Genomic DNA, 18,694 nt, shown 5'->3' with positions numbered 1-18,694 from the left:
GCTGGTCGATGTTTCTCTCTCATCGACGTTTCTAGCTCTCTATATCTCCCTTCCTCTCTGTAAAAAATCAATAAAATATATTTAAAAAAAAAAAAAAAAAAAAAAGTCCCAATTCAAAACGCCGTGGGCTGCGGGACAAATTGTTAAAAATTGGGACTGTCCCGCCAAAAGCGGGATGTCTGATCACCTTATACCAGAGGCCAATGTGCAGATAACTGCCTCAAGAGACGCTGCTCACGGTTGCGCAGCTGGAAAGCATCAGAGTCTGGCGTTGGCCCCAGAGCTCGGGTCATGGGTCGCTCTAGGAAACCACCAGCGCGGCTGAGACCCGGGAAACAAAGTTGGAGGGAGGCGCTCTGCGCTCAGAGCCCTCCCTCTGTCCTCCATCCGAGTCCCCCGGAGAAGGCCTTAGGACAAAGCCCTGACCTCATTCCTGATAGTCAAGGCATCTTCACCATGCATCCACCCCCACCCTCACCCCAGGCAAGGTCCAGCTCCTGTTTGTGCAAATAAAGTTTTATTGAAACTCAACAACACCCATTCACTTACATATTATCTATGGCTGGTTCCTGCTACTAGGGGGGGATCGAGTATTTACAACAGAGACCATCTGGTTCTTCTTTTTTTTTTTTTTTAAGTAAAATGCTAGGACTTTATTTATTATTATTTTTTAAAATATATTTTATTGATTTTTTTTACAGAAAGGAAGAGAAAAGAATAGAGAGTTAGAAATATCGATGAGAGAGAATCGTCGATCAGCTGCCTCTTGCACACCCCTTACTGGGGATGTGCCCGCAACCAAGGTACAAGCCCCTGACCGGAATCGAACCTGGGACCTTTCAGTCTGCAGGCCGACACTCTATCCACTGAGCCAAACCAGTTCCGGCCACCATCTGGTTCTTGACCCTGAAGTATTTACCGCCTGGCCTTTTACAGGAAATGTTTGCTGACCCGAGTCTAGAACAAGGCCTGGCGCGCAGTAGGCACTCCATAAATATTTGTCGTTGCGGAACAGAGCCCCTCACTCATGTGTGCCCGCTCGAGGCGCCAGCTGGCCCTTGTCTTGCCGCCAGCTCCGGCTCTGAGGCACATTCAGGAGAACAGAAGCCCAGTGACCAGAAATAAAACGCTGGGACCATTCAGGCCGCTGCCGCAGAGGAAATGCCGGAGCGGGATCAGGGTCAGGACCCACACGACACTGACACGCTCTGTCCCTCTGTCTGTGTCTGTTAGGACCGAGTCCCCATAGCATCCCCTCAGGCATGAAAACTGCTCCCTCCAATTTTTTCCTCACTCAAAAGCTCTTCCACAGTCAGCCCCTTCCTGGCCCTCCCTCATCCTCCCCTCTACGCCCCAAAGTTTTATATATATATATATATATATTTTATTGATGTCAGAGAGGAAGGGAGAGGGAGAGAGAGATAGAAATATCAATGATAAGGGAATCATTTTTTTAAATTGATTTTCCACAGAGAGGAAAGGAGAGGGACAGAGAGTTAGAAACATCGATCAGCTGCCTCCTACACACCTCCTACTGGGGATGTGCCCGCAACCAAGGCACATGCCCCTGATCAGAATTGAACCTGGGACCCTTCAGTCCACAGATCGATTCTCTATCCACTGAGCCAAACCAGTTTCAGTGAGAAAGAATCATTGACTGGTTTCCCCCTCCTGGGGATCAAGCCCACAACCTGGGCAGTTGACCAGAATAGAACCCAGCACCCTTCTGCAGGCTGATGCTCTCTAGCCACTGAGCCAAACCGGTTTCAGCTCCTCCTTGTTCCTTGAACGTCCCTGGCGTGCTCCCACCTCAGGACCTTTGCACGGGCTGTTCCCTCTGCACAGCTCTTCCTCCCAGACATCCCTGTGGCCCACTCCCGCCACTCATTCAGGTCTTAGCAATGAGGTGTTCTCTCACCGGTCTGGTGAATATCAACCAGCCCCGGGACACGCCCCCCAGCCCCCTTCTCCGACTCTCCTGTTTCTGTTTTCTATAGCACATCGAACCTGCCATCCTACTGTGTCATCTACTCATTTACTGTGTTTGCTATTTATTGTCTCTCTGTCTTGGGCCACAGACTGTCAGCCCCAGAGAGGATGGGGACGCGGCTTCATTCCCGGCTCTGGGCCCAGCACCTAGGACAGTTCCCCGCACACAGTGAATGCTGTGACCCTGTTCCAGGGATGGAATAAACCCTTGGGGAAATTCTGCTCCCGCCATAGAATGAAGGGAACGTTTACTTGCTGCTGGCATTTCTAAAACGTCAGTCCTTACCTTGTAATCAGGAAGGGTGAAAGGGCCACCCACGCTATTTTTTTTTTTTTAATGTTTTTATTGGGCCCTAACCTGTTTGGCTCAGTGGATAGAGCATCGGCCTGCGGACTGAAAGGTCCCAGGTTCAATTCCGGTCAAGGTCATGTACCTTGGTTGGGGGCACATCTCCAGTAGGGGGTGGGCAAGAGGCAGCTGATTGATGTTTCTCTCTCATCGATGTTTCTAACTCTCTCTCCCTCTCCCTTCCTTTCTGTAAAAAAAAAATCTTAAATATATTAAAAATATTTTTTACTGATTTCTGAGAGAGGAAGGGAGAGGGAGAGATTGAAACATCAATGATGAGAGAGAATCATCGATTGGCTGCCTCCCACATGCCCCCCACTGGGAATCGAGCCCACATGTGCCCTTGTCTGGACTCAAACCCGGGACCCTTCAGTCTGCAGACCGAAGCTCTATCCACTGAGCCAAACCGGTTTCGGCCCAAGCTATTTTTAAAACGTTATTTTCCTTTGGAAGTAACGCCATTTTAATTACACAGGGTGGAAACAGTCACCTCGACCAGCACCTTCCTCCTCTCCTCCCCTTCCAGATGGATTCCAGGTAACATTTTGGTGTGAATTCTTCCAAAAACGTGTACTATTATTTACATCAGGGGTCAGCTGATGGCAGCCTGGAGGTCCTATCGGCCCTCTGCCTGTGTTTGTAAATAAAGCTTTATTGGCACACAGCCAAGGTCATTCATTTGTCTATGTGTCATCTATGGCCGTTTTCACACTACAAGGGCACGTTGAGGAGTTATGATAGAGACCACACGGTTTTCAGTTCAAAGCCAACAATATTTACTATTTGAGACTTCACGGAAAAAGTTTACCAGCCTCGGATTTATAGACACTAAGTCCTCACTTAATGTAGTCGACAAGGGAAACACCATATGAGAAAAAACAGAGGCTTGTGGGTAGAAACAAGAGTTTACCTTATGGCATCACATCAACGTCACAACCAACATGGAACAAAACAAAGCTATTCAAGGAGCTGCTGAAGCAAAAGACTGAAACGTATTCCTGATGACTTTATGTGATTAGTCAATCAGCTAATACTCGATATACTGAGCTATTGAACTGTGACTTTTTAAAAATTTTATTAATCATCTTGTTAAATTTTGTTAAATATATTTTTTATTGAATTTTTTACAGAGAGGAATGGAGAGGGATAGAGAGCTAGAAACACTGATGAGAGAGAATCATCGATCAGCTGCCTCCTGCACAACCCATTCAGGGGAATGTGCCCGCAACGAATGTACATGCCCTTGACCGGAATCGAACCCGGGACCCTTCAGTCCGCAGGCCGACGCTCTATCCACTGAGCCAAACCGGTTTCGGCGAGCAGTGGCTTTTCTTACTAAGCAATGTATCTCCGTGCCCCTACCTTTAAGCGCGCCCTAACCTTTTTCGCGCCTGCGTAGTATTCCGCAGCCCCAGCCTGCAGTTAACGGACCCCTCTCCAGGTGACGAAGCTTTCCATTCGTCACTTCCAGCGACAGCCCGATGACCTTCCTCCCGCTTCCTCGTGAGCACACACAGCGAGAGGGCTGGCCAAGGACTGCAATGCAGTTAAGAATCTAAATAGGTCTCGCCAGACGCCACCCACAGCAATACCAGCTTCCTTTTTAGGAAGAAAGAAAGAGAGAGCAACCCAGCAAGTATTTATGACACGGCTGTCGAGTGGAGGCGCCACGCCTGGAGGAGGTGTGCCCTCACAGGACGCACCCTGGACTGTCTCACCTCTGGGCTGGCCATGCCCTTCCCCGCCTCCCCCACCTTTCTCTGCCCTTCTCCGCTGGGACCCCAACATCCGCTTAGAGGACGGGACAAAATTATTGTGGCTTTTTGAAAAAATGTATTTTTTATTGACTTTTTACAGAGAGGAAGAGAGAGTTATAGAGAGTTAGAAACATCGATGAGAGAGAAACATCGACCAGCTGCCTCCTGCACACCCCCTACTGGGGATGTGCCCACAACCCAGGTGCATAACCTTGACCAGAATCAAACATGAGCCCTTTCAGTCTGCAGGCCGACGCTCTATCCACTGAGTCAAACCGGGTAGGGTTTTAAATATATTTTTATATATTTCAGAGAGGAAGGGAGAGGGAGAGAGAAATAGAAACATCAGTGATGAGAGAGAATCATCGATTACCTGCCTCCTGCACAGCCCCTACCGGAGATTGAGCTGGCAACCCAAGCAGGTGCCCTCGACCAGAATCGAACCCGGGACCCTTCAGTCCGCAGGCTGACGCTCTGTCCACTGAGCCACACCGGCCCGAGTTCCTGTATTTTTTTTTTTTAGATTGCCCTCGGGACATTGGGAAAGGCCTTCTCCAGTGCCTCCTCCCACAGGAAGCCTTCCGGGATTTCCAGGAGGGAGCTCTGCTGGCCCCCGGGGCCCCTCCACCGTAGCCTCTCTCCCAGGCGGGGCACTGCCTGCTCACCTGTGCGTCTCCCCTGCTGGCCGGAGACCTCCTCAAGGGCAGGGACCAGTGCCGGTCCTCCTCCGGTTCCTTAGAGCCCAGCATGGCGGCTGGTGTCCCTCGGGCCTCCAGAGCCGTCTGCTCCCCTGAAGAGAGCCCGGGCCCGGGAGGGCAGATAAGGCAGGTGTATAATTAACGAATATATGGCCGGCCCGAGGCGATAGCAGCCTGGTGACCGGGGAGAGACCGCGGACACCGAGAGTCCCCATCTGGTTCCAGCCTGCCTCCTGCCTCTTCTGCCCCCGCCACGCCCTGCATTCCAGGCCCCTGGCTGGCACACCGGTCCCGGGACCTGCCTCCGGGCCTCCGCCTGGGCCCAGGCCGGCCCTTTGCCACAGCCTTCCTTCCCCTCCCATCGGGATCGAGGCAGGTGACACCAGTGTGCCCAGGCCGTGCCCACGCCCGGCCCTCAGCCTGCCTCCTGCACCTGCTGGTCTTTCTTTTCTTTTATTTTTTTAAAATATATTTTATTGATCTTCTACAGAGAGAAAGAGAGAGGGATAGAGAATTAGAAACATCGACCAGCTGCCTCCTGCGCACCCCCTACCAGGAACATGCCCACAACCAAGGTACATGCCCTTGACCAGAATCGAACCTAGGACCTTTCAGTCCACAGGCGGACACTCTATCCACTGAGCCAAACCGGTTTTGGTCACCTGCTGGTTCTTACCTTGTGACGGATCCCTTCAGTGTCTGATAGGGATCAGACACTGGCAGAGTCCTCAGAATAAATTTTTTTAAATATATATTTTTAATTGATTTGGGAGAGGGAGGGAGAGCTAGAAACACCAATGAGGAGAGAGAATCATGGATCAGCTCTTGCCTGCACCGCCCTCCCCCCCCCCCCCCCCGGCCACTGGGGATTAAACTGCAATCTGGGCATGTGCCCTGACCGGGAATCAAACCTTGACCTCCTGGTTCATAGGTCGATGCTCAACCACTGAGCCACGCCAACAGAGCCTCAAAATAGTTTTTTTTTTTAAATATGTTTTTATTGATTCAAGGGAGAAAGGAAGGGAATGGGGGGGGGGGAGGGAGGAGAGAGAGAGAGAGAGAGAGAGAGAGAGAGAGAGAGAGAGAGAGAGAGAAACAGAGAAACATCTATGTGAGAGTGGAACACCAATCAGCTCCCTCCCGCACACCCCCTCCCAGGGATAGAGCTGAGACCCAGGCATGTGCCCGGACCAACAACCTTTCTGTTCACAAGATGAGGCCCAACCAACTGAGCCACATCGGCCACGGCTTTAGTCCCCTTTTTGAGGTAAAATGTACACTGAGTGGACAATTATGATGATCTCTGAACCCACAATAATCTGGCCACTCAGTGTCTATCCTATATAATAAAAGGCTAATATGCAAATTGTCCCCTCGACCAGGAGTTCGACCAGCAGGCAGGCCGGCCAACCATCCATGTCCCTCAGCTTACCCCACTGGGCCTCCACACACACACACACACACACACACACACACACACACACACTGAGTGGCCAGATTAGTATGCGTTCAGAGATCATAATCTGGCCACTCAGTGTATATGCAGTGAAATGCACAGTTCCTGAGTATACCATTCCATGTGTCTTAACAAATATATACCCAAACTATTAAAAAATATAGAGCAAGCCCTAGCCGGTTTGGCTCAGTGGATAGAGCATTGGCCTAAGGACTGAAAGGTTCCAGGTTCGATTTCCGGTCAAGGACATGTACCTTGTTGTGGGCACATTCCCAGTAGGAGGTGTGCAGGAGGCAGCTCATCGATGTTTCTAACTCTCTATCCCTCTCCCTTCCTCTCTGTAAAAAAAAAAAAAAAAAAAAAAATCAAAATATATTTTTTACAAAGAAAAATAAATAGAGCATTTCCATATCCCAGAATGCTCCCTCCCAGTCAATCCCAACCTCCGCCCACCCCCTAACCTGCCCCAGACGGCTTCCACGCGGATTTTTAAAAATATATATTTTATTGATTTTTTACAGAGAGGAAGACAGGATAGAGAGTTAGAAACATCAATGAGAGAGAATCATCGATCAGCTGCCTCTTGCACACCCCCTACTGGGGATGTGCCCGCAACCAAGGTACATGCCCCTGACAGGAATCGAACCCAGGACCTTTCAGTCCGCAGGCCGACTCTCTATCCACTGAGCCACACCGGTTCCGGCCCACGCGGATTTTTATCCCCATTGCTTAGTCTGGTCTGTTCTGGGCCTCTTTACAAACATTGAATCCTAGCGCAGGTGACCTTTGGCCCCTGAGTTCCTTCATTCCCGCGATGCTTTTGATTCCCATCCAAGTTGTTATGCGAACCAGGACGTCAGTCCCCTGGTGCCGTCTGTGGTGTTCCATTGTGCGGACCGGCCGTTTGTTTGCCGATTCTCGGGCTGACGGACGCCTGGCGTGATTCCAGGACGGGGCTATTGTGACCAGAGCTGCTATCAACATTCCTGTGCCAGTCTTTTGTGGGCGCATGTTTTTCTTTCTCTTGAGAAAATACCGGGAGTGCAATTTCTTAGTCACGGAATAGGAGGTTTCATGCATTAAAAAAAAAAAAAAAAAAAGCCAGACCTTCCCCAAGGTAGCTAGCTGCCTTAGTTTTCCATGGCGACTTTAACAACTTGCCACGGTCCTGATGGCTTCACATAGCACAGAGGTACCTTCTTCACATAGCACGGTATACCTTCGCGTTGTTCTGGAGGTCAGAGGCCTGGAGTGGGTGCCAGGGCTAGCGGCAGGGTGACAGCAGAATTCCCTGACCCTTGGCCTACATTCCTTGGCTTGTGGCCTCATCCCTCCAGCCTCTCCTTCCGCCATCACCTCTCCTCTGAGACGGACCCTCTGCCTTCCTTTGTGATAGCATTTAGGATCCACTGGAGAGTCCAGAATAATCTCCCCAACTCAAGATTCTTTTTGCACCGTCCGACGTGGCTCAGTGGTTACGTGTCGAACTATGAAGCAGGAGGTCACGGTTCGATTCTCAGTCAAGGGCACTTGCCCGAGTTTCGGGCTCCACCCCCAGGGTGGGGTGTGCAGGAGGCAGCCGATCAGCGATTCTGTCTCAGCGTTGGTGTTTCTATACCTCTTTCCCTCCCCTTTCCTCTGTCTGTAATCAATAAAAACATTAACAAATACAAGATTCTTTATTTAAAATATATTTTTAGCTGAAACCAGTTTGGCTCCATGTATAGAGCGTCGGTCTGTGGACTGAAGGGTCCCAGGTTCGATTCCGGTCAGGGGCATGTACATTGGTTGCGCGAATATCCCCGATGGGGGCTGTGCAGGAGGCAGCTGGTCGATGTTTCTCTCTCATTGATGTTTCTAACTCTCTATCCTCTCTCTCAAAAGAAAAACACACACAATAATATATATATATATATTTAATATATTTTATTGATTTTTTACAGAGAGGAAGGGGGAGGGAGAGAGAGAAACGTGGATGTGAGAGTGGAACATCCACCAGCTGCCTCCTGCATGCCCCCTACTGGGGATGGAGCCCCAAATCCAGAGTGTGCCCTGACTGGGCATGGAACCCGTGACCACTTGGTACACGGGACAATACTCAAGCAACTGAGCCACATCGGCCAGGGTGCCAGCTCAAGATTCTTAACTTAGACCTGGCTGGGCAGTTCAGATGGTTGCAGCAGCATCCCATGCACCAAAAGGAGGCAGCCGATCAACGTTTCTCTCTCTCTCCCTCTCTCTGAAATCAATTTCTAAAATATTTTATTATTTATTTATTTATTTTTAATCCAACACAAGGATATTTTGCCACTGATTTTCAGAGAGAGTGGAAGAGAGAGAGAGAGAGAGAGAGAGAGAGAGAGAGAGAGAGAGAAATATTGGTGTGAGATTAAGACATTGATTGGTTGCCTTCCACACATGCACCGACCAGGGCCCAGGCCAGGGAGGAGCCTGCCAGTGAGGACTGGGATCGAACCCCTTCAGTCCAGTGTCCAACACCCTATCCACTGAGCTAAACTGGCCAGGGCTGAAATCAATTTTTCTTAATGAAATGTATATATTTATTTATTTATTTTTAAAATATATTTTATTGATGTTTTACAGAGAGGAATAGAGAGAAACATCGATGAGAATCATCCATTAGCTGCCTCTTGCACGCCCCCTACTGGGGATGTGCCTGCAACCAACTTACATGCCCTTGACCAGAATCGAACCTGGGACCCTTCAGTCAACCCAGTTTCAGCTGAAATCAATTTTTTATGTTTGTTTTTTCATAATGTAATTTTATTACTATTATTTTCAGATCTTTTGATGAAAACAGGTATGAGGAAGGAAACTAGTTGCCAACACAACAGGAATTCTAGTGGAAACCGCGAATGTTTGGACCATTCATCACTCTGATGAAATCAATTTTTTAAAGTTTCCTGCTTGCCGAAACCGGTTGGGCTCAGTGGATAGAGCGTCGGCCTGCGGACTGAAAGGTCCCGGGTTCGATTCCGGTCAAGGGCATGTCCCTTGGTTGCGGGCACATCCCCAGTAGGGGGTGTGCAAGAGGCAGCTGGTCGATGACTCTCTCTCATCGATGTTTCTAACTCTCTATCTCTCTCTCTTCCCCTCTGTAAAAAAAATCAATAAAATATATATTTTTTTAAAAAAGTTTCCTGCTTGAATCCCATCTGTAAATTCCCCTTTGCCGTGTGAGGTCACACTGGCAGGTCCCGGGGAGTGGGGTGTGGCCCTCTTAGGGGGTCGTTGCTCTGCCTGCCTTTTGCCCCCCTGCCCCCCAGCTGCCCCGGCGGCCCCCATCCCTGCCAGCCAGCGTGTGACGCTGTCAGTCCCTTCCACATCGGCACCTGGGGTTCCACCGGCCCTGCCCCGGTGACTCACAGCGCGGCTATGTGCTTCCTGGCCGTGGGCACCCGCTCCTCTGATAGGCGTCTGCGCAGATCTGCGGCCCGTGTTTGAATTGGGTTGTTTGTCTTTTTATGACGAGTTCCAGGAAGGATGCGTGTCGTTTTTATTTGGCTAATTCAGTTCACGCTCCCTTCCTCCACACGCCCTCTCTTGTTCTTCTTCTCTGCCATCTCTCATCTCCCCCCTCCCCCGCCGCCTCAGCAGTCCTGGAGGCGTTGCAGGCTGAAAGGTCCCGGGTTCGATTCCGGACAAGGGCACATGCCCGGGTTATGGGGCTGGATCCCCAGTGGGGGGCGTGCGGGAGGCAGCCGATCGATGGATGCTCTCTCATCATAGATGTTTCTCTCTCTCTCCCTCTCCTGTCCTCTCTGATATAAAAAGATACATATCTATAATAATAAAAGCATAATGTGCTCATTAGATCGAACAACCTTCCAGACGACCTTCTGGACGAAGCCAGGACTGCGAGGGAAGCGGGGGTCCCGGGAGCCAGAGGGAAGCTGGAGCTGGCAGCGGGGGAAGGAAGGCTTACTCTTGCACGAATTTTGTGCATCGAGCCTCTAACAGGGGTCTTCAAACTACGGCCCGCGGGCCACATGCGGCCCGCAGAGGAGTCTGATCCGGCCCGCCAGGTTTTTTGGGCAGTGAGCGCAGCCGAGGTGTTACAGTAGGAATTAGTAGTTCATATAGTCCGGCCCTCCAGCTCTCTGAGGGACCGTGATCTGGCCCCCACTTTAAAAAGTTTGAGGACCCCTGCTAGTACATATTAAAAAAAAAAATGGTAAATTTGTACAGTTTCTGGGAAGTAGGTTTAGTTTTAGGACCAAACTGCCCAATATGGGAGCCACTAGTCACATGAGTACATTTAAGTTTAAATAAATCAAAACGAAATAAGATTGCCCGGCCAGTGTGCCTCAGTGATTGACCATCAACCCTTGAACCAAGAGGTCACAGGTTCGATTCCTGGTCAGGGCACATGCCCAGGGTTGCAGGCTCCTTCCCCAGGGAGGGGCGTGTGGGAGGCAGCTAATTGATGTTTCCATCTTTCTATCCCTCTCTCTATAAAATCAATAAAATCATTTTTTTTTTAAAGAAAAGAATGAAATGAGATTCAAAATTCAGTTCTTCAGTCCGGCTGGCCACATTGCAAGCTCAGTAGCCACATGAGGGCTGGTGACTCCATGTCAGCAGCACAGACAGGCAGCATTCCAACATCGCATGCAGGACATTCTACAGAGAAACCAACCTGTCTCTATTTTTATTATTATTAAATATATTTCTTTTTTTAAAATATATTTTATTGACTTTTCACAGAGAGGAAGGGAGAGGGATAGATAGCTAGAAACATCGATGAGAGAGAATCATCGACCAGCTGCCTCCTGCACACCCCCCACCGGGGATGTGCCCGCAACCAATGTACATGCCCTTGACCGGAATTGAACCTGGGACCCTTCGGTGCGCAGGCTGACGCTCTATCCACTGAGCCAAACCGGTTTCGGCTAAATATATATATATTTTAATTGAATTCAAGGAGGAAGGGAGAAGGAGAGAGAGAGAAACATCAGTGATGAGAGAGAATCATTGATCAGCTGCCTCCTGCACACCCCTACTGGGGACTGAGCCTGCAACCCAGGCAGGTGCCCTTGGCTGGAATCGAACCTGGGACCCTTCGGTGCGCAGGCTGACGCTCTATCCACTGAGCCAAACCGGTTTCGGCTAAATATATATATATTTTAATTGAATTCAAGGAGGAAGGGAGAAGGAGAGAGAGAGAAACATCAGTGATGAGAGAGAATCATTGATCAGCTGCCTCCTGCACACCCCTACTGGGGACTGAGCCTGCAACCCAGGCAGGTGCCCTTGGCTGGAATCGAACCTGGGACCCTTCGGTGCGCAGGCTGACGCTCTATCCACTGAGCCAAACCGGCGAGGGTCCAACCTGCTTCTTGCCGTAGGACTGCCTTCCTCCGGTCACACGGTGCGTCCTGGTGCCAGACCACTCACTGCCGTCCCACTGGGGCGAGGAAAAGGAGAAATTAAGGAGAGATGGGAATGAGAAAAACCCGTGAGCCTCAGTAATCACGATCTGGCGTGAGTAGGTACTCATTACATCAAACTAATCCACGCGTAACTGCCACCTCATGGGCGGCTCCTGGGCGCCAGGCGCTCCGGGCGATGCCTGAGTGCTGGTTCCCAGGGAAGGAGTGGGAGCGAGGGAGCCGCTCCAGCCAGGCCCTTCCTTCCCAAACAGCAGAGGGATTAACTCCTTACCCTCCACGCCCTCCCGGGGCGGCCATCCGGGGAGGGACTCGCCCCGGAGTGCCCGGCGCTGACGCCAAAGCGGGCTCAGGCCCTTCCCGCCACGCCCACGCCCACGCCCCGTCCTCCCCGTCCTCCCTCTCGGCGAAGGGCCTCTGATGGTGTCCGGGAATCTGAGTCAGGCAGCCGGGCGCCATGGCACGGCCTCTCTGTCCCTGCCCATGCCCCGCAGAGGGGCCCTCCTGCCCCCCACCCTGGTCTCTGCCCCCCAAGCCCCGCTCCCCACCCCATGGCCCCAGCTGCAGTCCAGGCCTCGTCCTCTCCCCGCGGGTCCTCATCCCGGCCTCCGCCCAAGGGGCTCCGCTCTGGCCTGGTCCCCACGTGGCCGCACAGGGTCTTTCTATACTGAGAGAACCCTCCCCGCCCCGGCTCACAGCCCTCCCCGTGCTTCCGGGACAGTATCCCAGCTTTTCTTTCCTTTTCTTTCTTAAATAAATATATATATAGCCGGGACCGGTTTGGCTCAATGGGTAGAGCGTCGGCTTGGGGACTGAAGGGTCCCGGGTTCGATTCCGCTCAAGGGCATGTGCCTTGGTTGTGGGCATATCCCCGGTGGGGGGTGTGCAAGAGGCAGCTGATCGATGACTCTCTCTCATCGATGTTTCTGACTCTCTATCTCTCTCTTTTCCTCTCTGTATAAAATCAATAAAATATATTAAACATATATATATATACCCTGTGTTTCCCCGAAAATAAGACATCCTCCGAAAATAAGACCTACTTACAGGTTTCCTTCTGAGTGAAATATAAGGCATATCCCCGAAAATAAGCCCCTCCCCCCAGGCTAAACATGAGAGATTTGGTCCACTGATTCTGAAAGAAATGGAGTCACAAGAAATTCACCAGGAAATTCAGGAGTTGGATTGTTAGGATGATGTTCCAGAAGATGATGACATGATTGTCGTTGAATAAATGAGTAAATTCTTGATACTGTAGGATTCACAGTTTGTCTGGTTTGTGTTGACAACTACCGTACTACCGTACCGTATACAGGTAATAAATTTCCTTTATTTTCATTTAACAATAAATGTGTACTGTATTCTTCTTCATGGAAAAATAAGACATCCCCTGAAAATAAGACCTAGCACATCTTTGGGAGCAAAAATTAATATAAGACACTGTCTTATTTTCGGGGAAACAGGGTATATATATATATATATATATATATATATATATATATATATATAATTTTTAAAATATATTTTATTGATGACCAGGGATCGAACCTGTAACCTTGGTGTATGGGGATGATGCGAAACCCACAGAGCTACCCAGCCAGGCTGCATCCCCGTGTCTTCACATGGGGTTCTTCTTGCGAGGTCATGTTAAATTAGGGGCCCCTCCTGCTAACATGAGCTCAGCTTACTAATTCCATCGGCAATGACCCTATTCCCAATCAGGTCACATTCTGAGCTCCTGGGGCTAGGACTTTAAAATATATATATATATTGATTTCAGAGAGGAAGGAAGAGGGAGAGAAGCATCCATGTTGAGAGAGAGAATCATTGATCCGCTGCCTCCTGCACGCCCCCTACTGGGGATGGAGCGCACAACTCAGGCATGTACCCTTGGCCGGAATCAAACCTGGGACCCTTCATTCTGCAGGCCAACGCTCTATCCACTGAGCCAAACTGGCTAGAACCGCGGCCGGCAAACTGCGGCTCGTGAGCCACATGCGGCTCTTTGGCCCCTTGTGTGTGGCTCTTCCACAAAATACCGCGGCCTGGACGAGTCTATGTTGAAGAAGTGGCGTTAGAAGAAGTTGAAGTTTAAAAAATGTGGCTCTCCGAAGAAATGTCAGTCGTTGTGCTGGGGATATTTGGCTCTGTGGACGAATGAGTTTGCTGACCGCTAGGGCATGGGGCTAGAACTTTAACACACCCTCTCTCACACGCGAAGGCAAGCCCACGGCAGCGGAGGGGAGGGGCGAGCAGCGGCTGCCTCGGACCCGGGGCCTGGGCCGGTGTGTCTGTGGCAGGGGTCTTCAAACTACGGCCCGCGGGCCACATGCGGCCCGCAGAGGAGTCTGATCCGGCCCGCCAGGTTTTTTGGGCAGTGAGCGCAGCCGAGGTGTTACAGTAGGAATTAGTAGTTCATATAGTCCGGCCCTCCAGCTCTCTGAGGGACCGTGATCTGGCCCCCACTTTAAAAAGTTTGAGGACCCCTGGCTGTGGAGAGCACCCGTTGACAATACTCTCGATGAGAAACAAAGGGGCTGCCATCACCTGGCGTGGCTGGCATTTCCTGGCATCTCAGGGCGCTGTGCTTCCCTGTTTTCCCTGCTCACTTCCTGGTCGGATCCGCTGCGGTGAGGAGGCAGTGGAGGCCTGAGGTGTGGTTCGTGGTTCCCGTAAGAACCTGAGAATTTTGCCAAAACCGGTTTGGCTCAGTGGATGGAGCGTCGGCTTCGGGACTGAAGGGTCCCCGGTTTGATTCCGGTCAAGGGCATGTACCTTGGTTGCGGGCACATCCCCAGTAGGGGGTGTGCAGGAGGCAGCTGATCAATGTTTCTCTCTCATCGATGTTTCTAGCTCTCTCTCTCTCTCCCTTCCTCTGTGTACAAAATCAATAAAATATATTTTTAAAAAAAAGAACCTGAGAATTTTCCCACCGACAGCTGAGAGGCTGGGGAGCCGGCAGACCGCTCCCGGCCGGAGGTTGGGGGCCTCTGGTTGGTGTGTGCCAGCTGCCATGCCACGTCTCCAACCGTCACAGCCAACGCCCCGGCCAGCGTTATTGGCAGTAACATGCCCAGGAAACAGGGCCTCCCGAGAGAGACAGGCCTAGACTCCGGATGGCACCAGAAAGCTTTAAGGAATTAAGATACGTGGTACTTTGGCCCGGCTGCCCTGGCTCAGTGGATAGAGCGTCGGCCTGCGGACGGAAGGGTCCTGGGCTCGAATACAGTCAAGGGCATGTACCTTGGTTGCTGGCACATCCCCAGTGGGGGGTGTGCAGGAGGCAGCTGGTCGATGTTTCTCTCTCATCGATGTTTCTAACTTTCTGTGTCTCTCCCTTCCTCTCTAAAAAAAAAAATCAATAAAATAAAAAAAGATTGACTTTGGCCTGGCTGGCGTGGCTCAGTGGTTGAGTGTCGACCTATGAACCAAGAGGTCCCGGTTCGATTCCCCGTCAGGGCACACACCCGGGTTACAGGCTCCATCCCAGGTGGGGGTGTGCAGGAGGCAGCCGATCGAGGTTACCCTCTCACATCCATGTTTCTCTCCCTCTCTCTCTCTAACACTCAGTGAAAGCATCTTTTTATTTTTTTTTATTTTTTTATTATTTTTTTTTAAATCAATCTTTATTGTTCATATTATTACAAAGGTTCCTCATTTCTTCCCCCCTCCACCAGGTTCCCACCCCACCCTCTGCCCCCTCCCCATCCCCCATTGTCCTCATCCATAGGTGCACAGTTTATGTTCAGTCTCTTCCTCCCTCCCTTTCCCCGATAGTAAATCCCTTTTCAGATAGTAAATCTGTTACTTAGCATTTTCTCATATCAATAATACCTCCACATGCCCAATGATACACTTCACACAAAAGACATTTTCAAATAGGTCAACCAGCCTCATCCAGGCCCCACCCAAGGCACTCACAGATCAACACCCCAGCGCTATACTAACTCAACACATCCAGATCTAAGCCTTCATCACTTGATTCAGCAGACCCTCAAGTTCCCGCAAAAGTTTCCAGCCATGTCTGAGAGGCAGCCGTGGGCAGGTACAGGTGAGGAGCGAGCTGTTTCGGGCCTGGCTGCTCCAGGCCTGGCCTCTGTTGCTCTGGTTCGTTCCACAACCAGCTGCTCCGGGTCTGGTCACTGCCGCTCCCGACCTAGTTGCTCTGGACTTGGCTGTTGCTGCTACAGGCCTGGCCGCACCAGACCCGGCTGCTCTGGGCCCGGTTGCTCCGGTCCCGGCCGCTCCGGTCCCAGCCGCTCCGGGCTTGGCCACTCCCAGCCTGTCAGCCGCTGCTCCGAGCCTGGCCGCACCTGACCCGGCTGCTCCGGGCATGGCCGCTCCCAGCCCGGCAGCTGCTGCTCCGGGCCTGGCCGCACCCAACCCGGCTGCTCCGGGCCTGGCCGCTCCCAGCCTGGCAGCCACTGCTCCAGGCCTGGCCTCACCAGACCCGGCTGCTCCGGGCCTGGCCGCTCCCAGCCTGGTAGCTGCTGCTCCGGGCCTGGCCGCTCCCAGCCTGGCAGCCGCTGCTCCTGGCCTGGCCGCACCAGACCCGGCTGCTCCGGGCCTGGCCGCTCCCAGCCTGGCAGCTGTTGCTCTGGGCCTGGCCGCTCCCAGCCTGGCAGCCGCTGCTCCGGGCCTGGCCACACCAGACCCGGCTGCTCCGGGCCTGGCTGCTCCCAGCCTGGCAGCCGCTGCTCCAGGCCTGGCCACACCAGACCTGGCTGCTCCGGGCCTGGCCGCTCCCAGCCTGGCAGCCGCTGCTCCAGGCCTGGCCACACCAGACCTGGCTGCTCCGGGCCTGGCTGCTCCCAGCCTGGCAGCCGCTGCTCCGGGCCTGGCCACACCTGACCCGGCTGCTCCGAGCCTGGCCGCTCCCAACCTGGATGCTCCGTGGAAAGCATCTTTTTAAACGAGCTAACATAATGCTGACTCTTTGCTCTGTAGATGGTTCCCCCCACGTGTTCTGTTATATAATCTTCACCGTGACCTTGGAGAGGAGGCGTGTCCTGTGTTACAGATGAGGAAAGGCAGGTGAAGAGAGGTGAGGCCACAGCGGGGGCGGGAGGGGCAGGGCACAGAGTCCACTTGGCTTCGCACCCGCGGCGATCACTCAGACACACACCTCCTGAACCCTGTGTGTCAATCACCTCCGGTTCCTCCGGCCTCGCCCCCCCATCCCGGGACACCCCCCCCCCATGAGCACGTGGCTATTTGCCCCGCAGCCATAGTCCCGCGGTGAGCATCCTGTGCTCAGTCCTTGGGGCTCCTGGACCGTGTTATCGGAAAGCTCAATGCCGAGACCTGGGGTGGCGGGTCAAAGGGCATGTTCCCGGCGGAGGTTCGGGGTGGCGCTGAGATCCAGGGAGAGGCGGGGAGCACGGGGGCCTTCCCGGGGAGAAAGCGGGGAGCACGGGGGGGGGCCTTCCCAGGGAGAAAGCGGGGAACACGGGGGGCCTTCCCGGGGAGAAAGCGGGGAGCACGGGGGCCTTCCCGGGGAGAAAGCGGGGAGCACGGGGGCCTTCCCGGGGAGAAAGCGGGGAGCACGGGGGCCTTCCCGGGGAGAAAGCGGGGAGCACGGGGGCCTTCCCGGGGAGAAAGCGGGGAGCACGGGGGGCCTTCCCGGGGAGAAAGCGGGGAGCACGGGGGGCCTTCCCGGTGAGAAAGCGGGGAACACGGGGGGCCTTCCCGGGGAGAAAGCGGGGAGCACGGGGGGGGGCCTTCCCGGGGAGAAAGCGGGGAGCACGGGGGCCTTCCCGGTGAGAAAGCGGGGAGCACGGGGGCCTTCCCGGGGAGAAAGCGGGGAGCACGGGGGGCCTTCCCGGGGAGAAAGCGGGGAGCACGGGGGCCTTCCCGGGGAGAAAGCGGGGAGCACGGGGGCCTTCCCGGGGAGAAAGCTGCGCGGAGCAGGGGTGCGGGTGTGAGTGAGGCTGTGCGGGGCCAGATTCCACATGGCCAAGGTGACAGGTGCTGGCACGGGAGGGAGGGTGTGGCCTGGGGCCTCGCCTGCCAGGCTGGGCTCTGTGCTAGGGGTATTCTCTCTAAAATTAATTTAAAAAATTTTTTTTTAAATTTTGTTCCAGGGGCAAAAAGGTTCAACCTTGTATTCTCACCGGCGGGTAAGGGGCACGGAGCTCAGTGAGCAGGAAGGCGGGGTTTGGCCCTCACAGATGCCGGGCACATTGGCTGGCTGAGCAAAGCCTGGAAGTGCGCCCCCTGGCGGTCCAGAAAATATTGGCTTTTTTAAAAAGATACTTTTATTTTTTTAAAATTTATTTTATTGATTTTTTACAAGGGAGAAAGATAGTTAGAAACGTCGATGAGAGAGAGAAACACCAATCAGCTGCCTCTTGCACACCCCCTACTGGGGATGTGCACACAACCAGGGTTCATGCCCTTGACCGGAATCAAACCTGGGACCTTTCAGTCTGCAGGCCGACGCTGTATCCACTGAGCCAAACCGGTGTCGGCTAAAAAGATGCTTTTAATGACTGTTTTTTTAAAATATATTTTATTGATTTTTAACAGAGAGAAAGGGAGAGATAGAGAGCTAGAAACGTCGATGAGAGAGAAACATCGACCAGCTGCCTCTTTCACACCCCCTACCGGGGATGTGCCCGCAACCAAGGTGTGCCCGCAGACCGACGCTCTACCGCTGAGCCAAACCGGCTTCGGCTTAATGACTGTTTTTACAGCCGGGAAATGCGCGGAAGCACTCACCAGCTTTTTTTTTTTTTTTTTTTTTTTAACATATTTTATTGATTTTTAACAAAGAGGAAGGGAAAGGAATAGAGAGTTAGAAACATCGATCAGCTGCCTCCTGCACACCCCCCACTGGGGATACGCCCACAACCAAGTACACGCCCTTGACCGGAATCGAACCTGGGACCCTTGAGTCTGCAGGCCAACGCTCCATCCACTGAGCCAAACCGGCTAGGGCAGAATGCCCTTTTTAAGGCTGAATACTATCCCATTGCCTAGACACCTGGACCCTCTCCAGCGCCCGGCACATAGTAGGCGCTCCACTGAACGCC

The sequence above is a fragment of the Pipistrellus hanaki genome, assembly GCF_964339955.1.
Source record: "Pipistrellus hanaki genome assembly, chromosome: 15".
Classification (NCBI taxonomy): Eukaryota; Metazoa; Chordata; class Mammalia; order Chiroptera; family Vespertilionidae; genus Pipistrellus; species Pipistrellus hanaki.
This window is presented reverse-complemented; position numbering follows the sequence as displayed.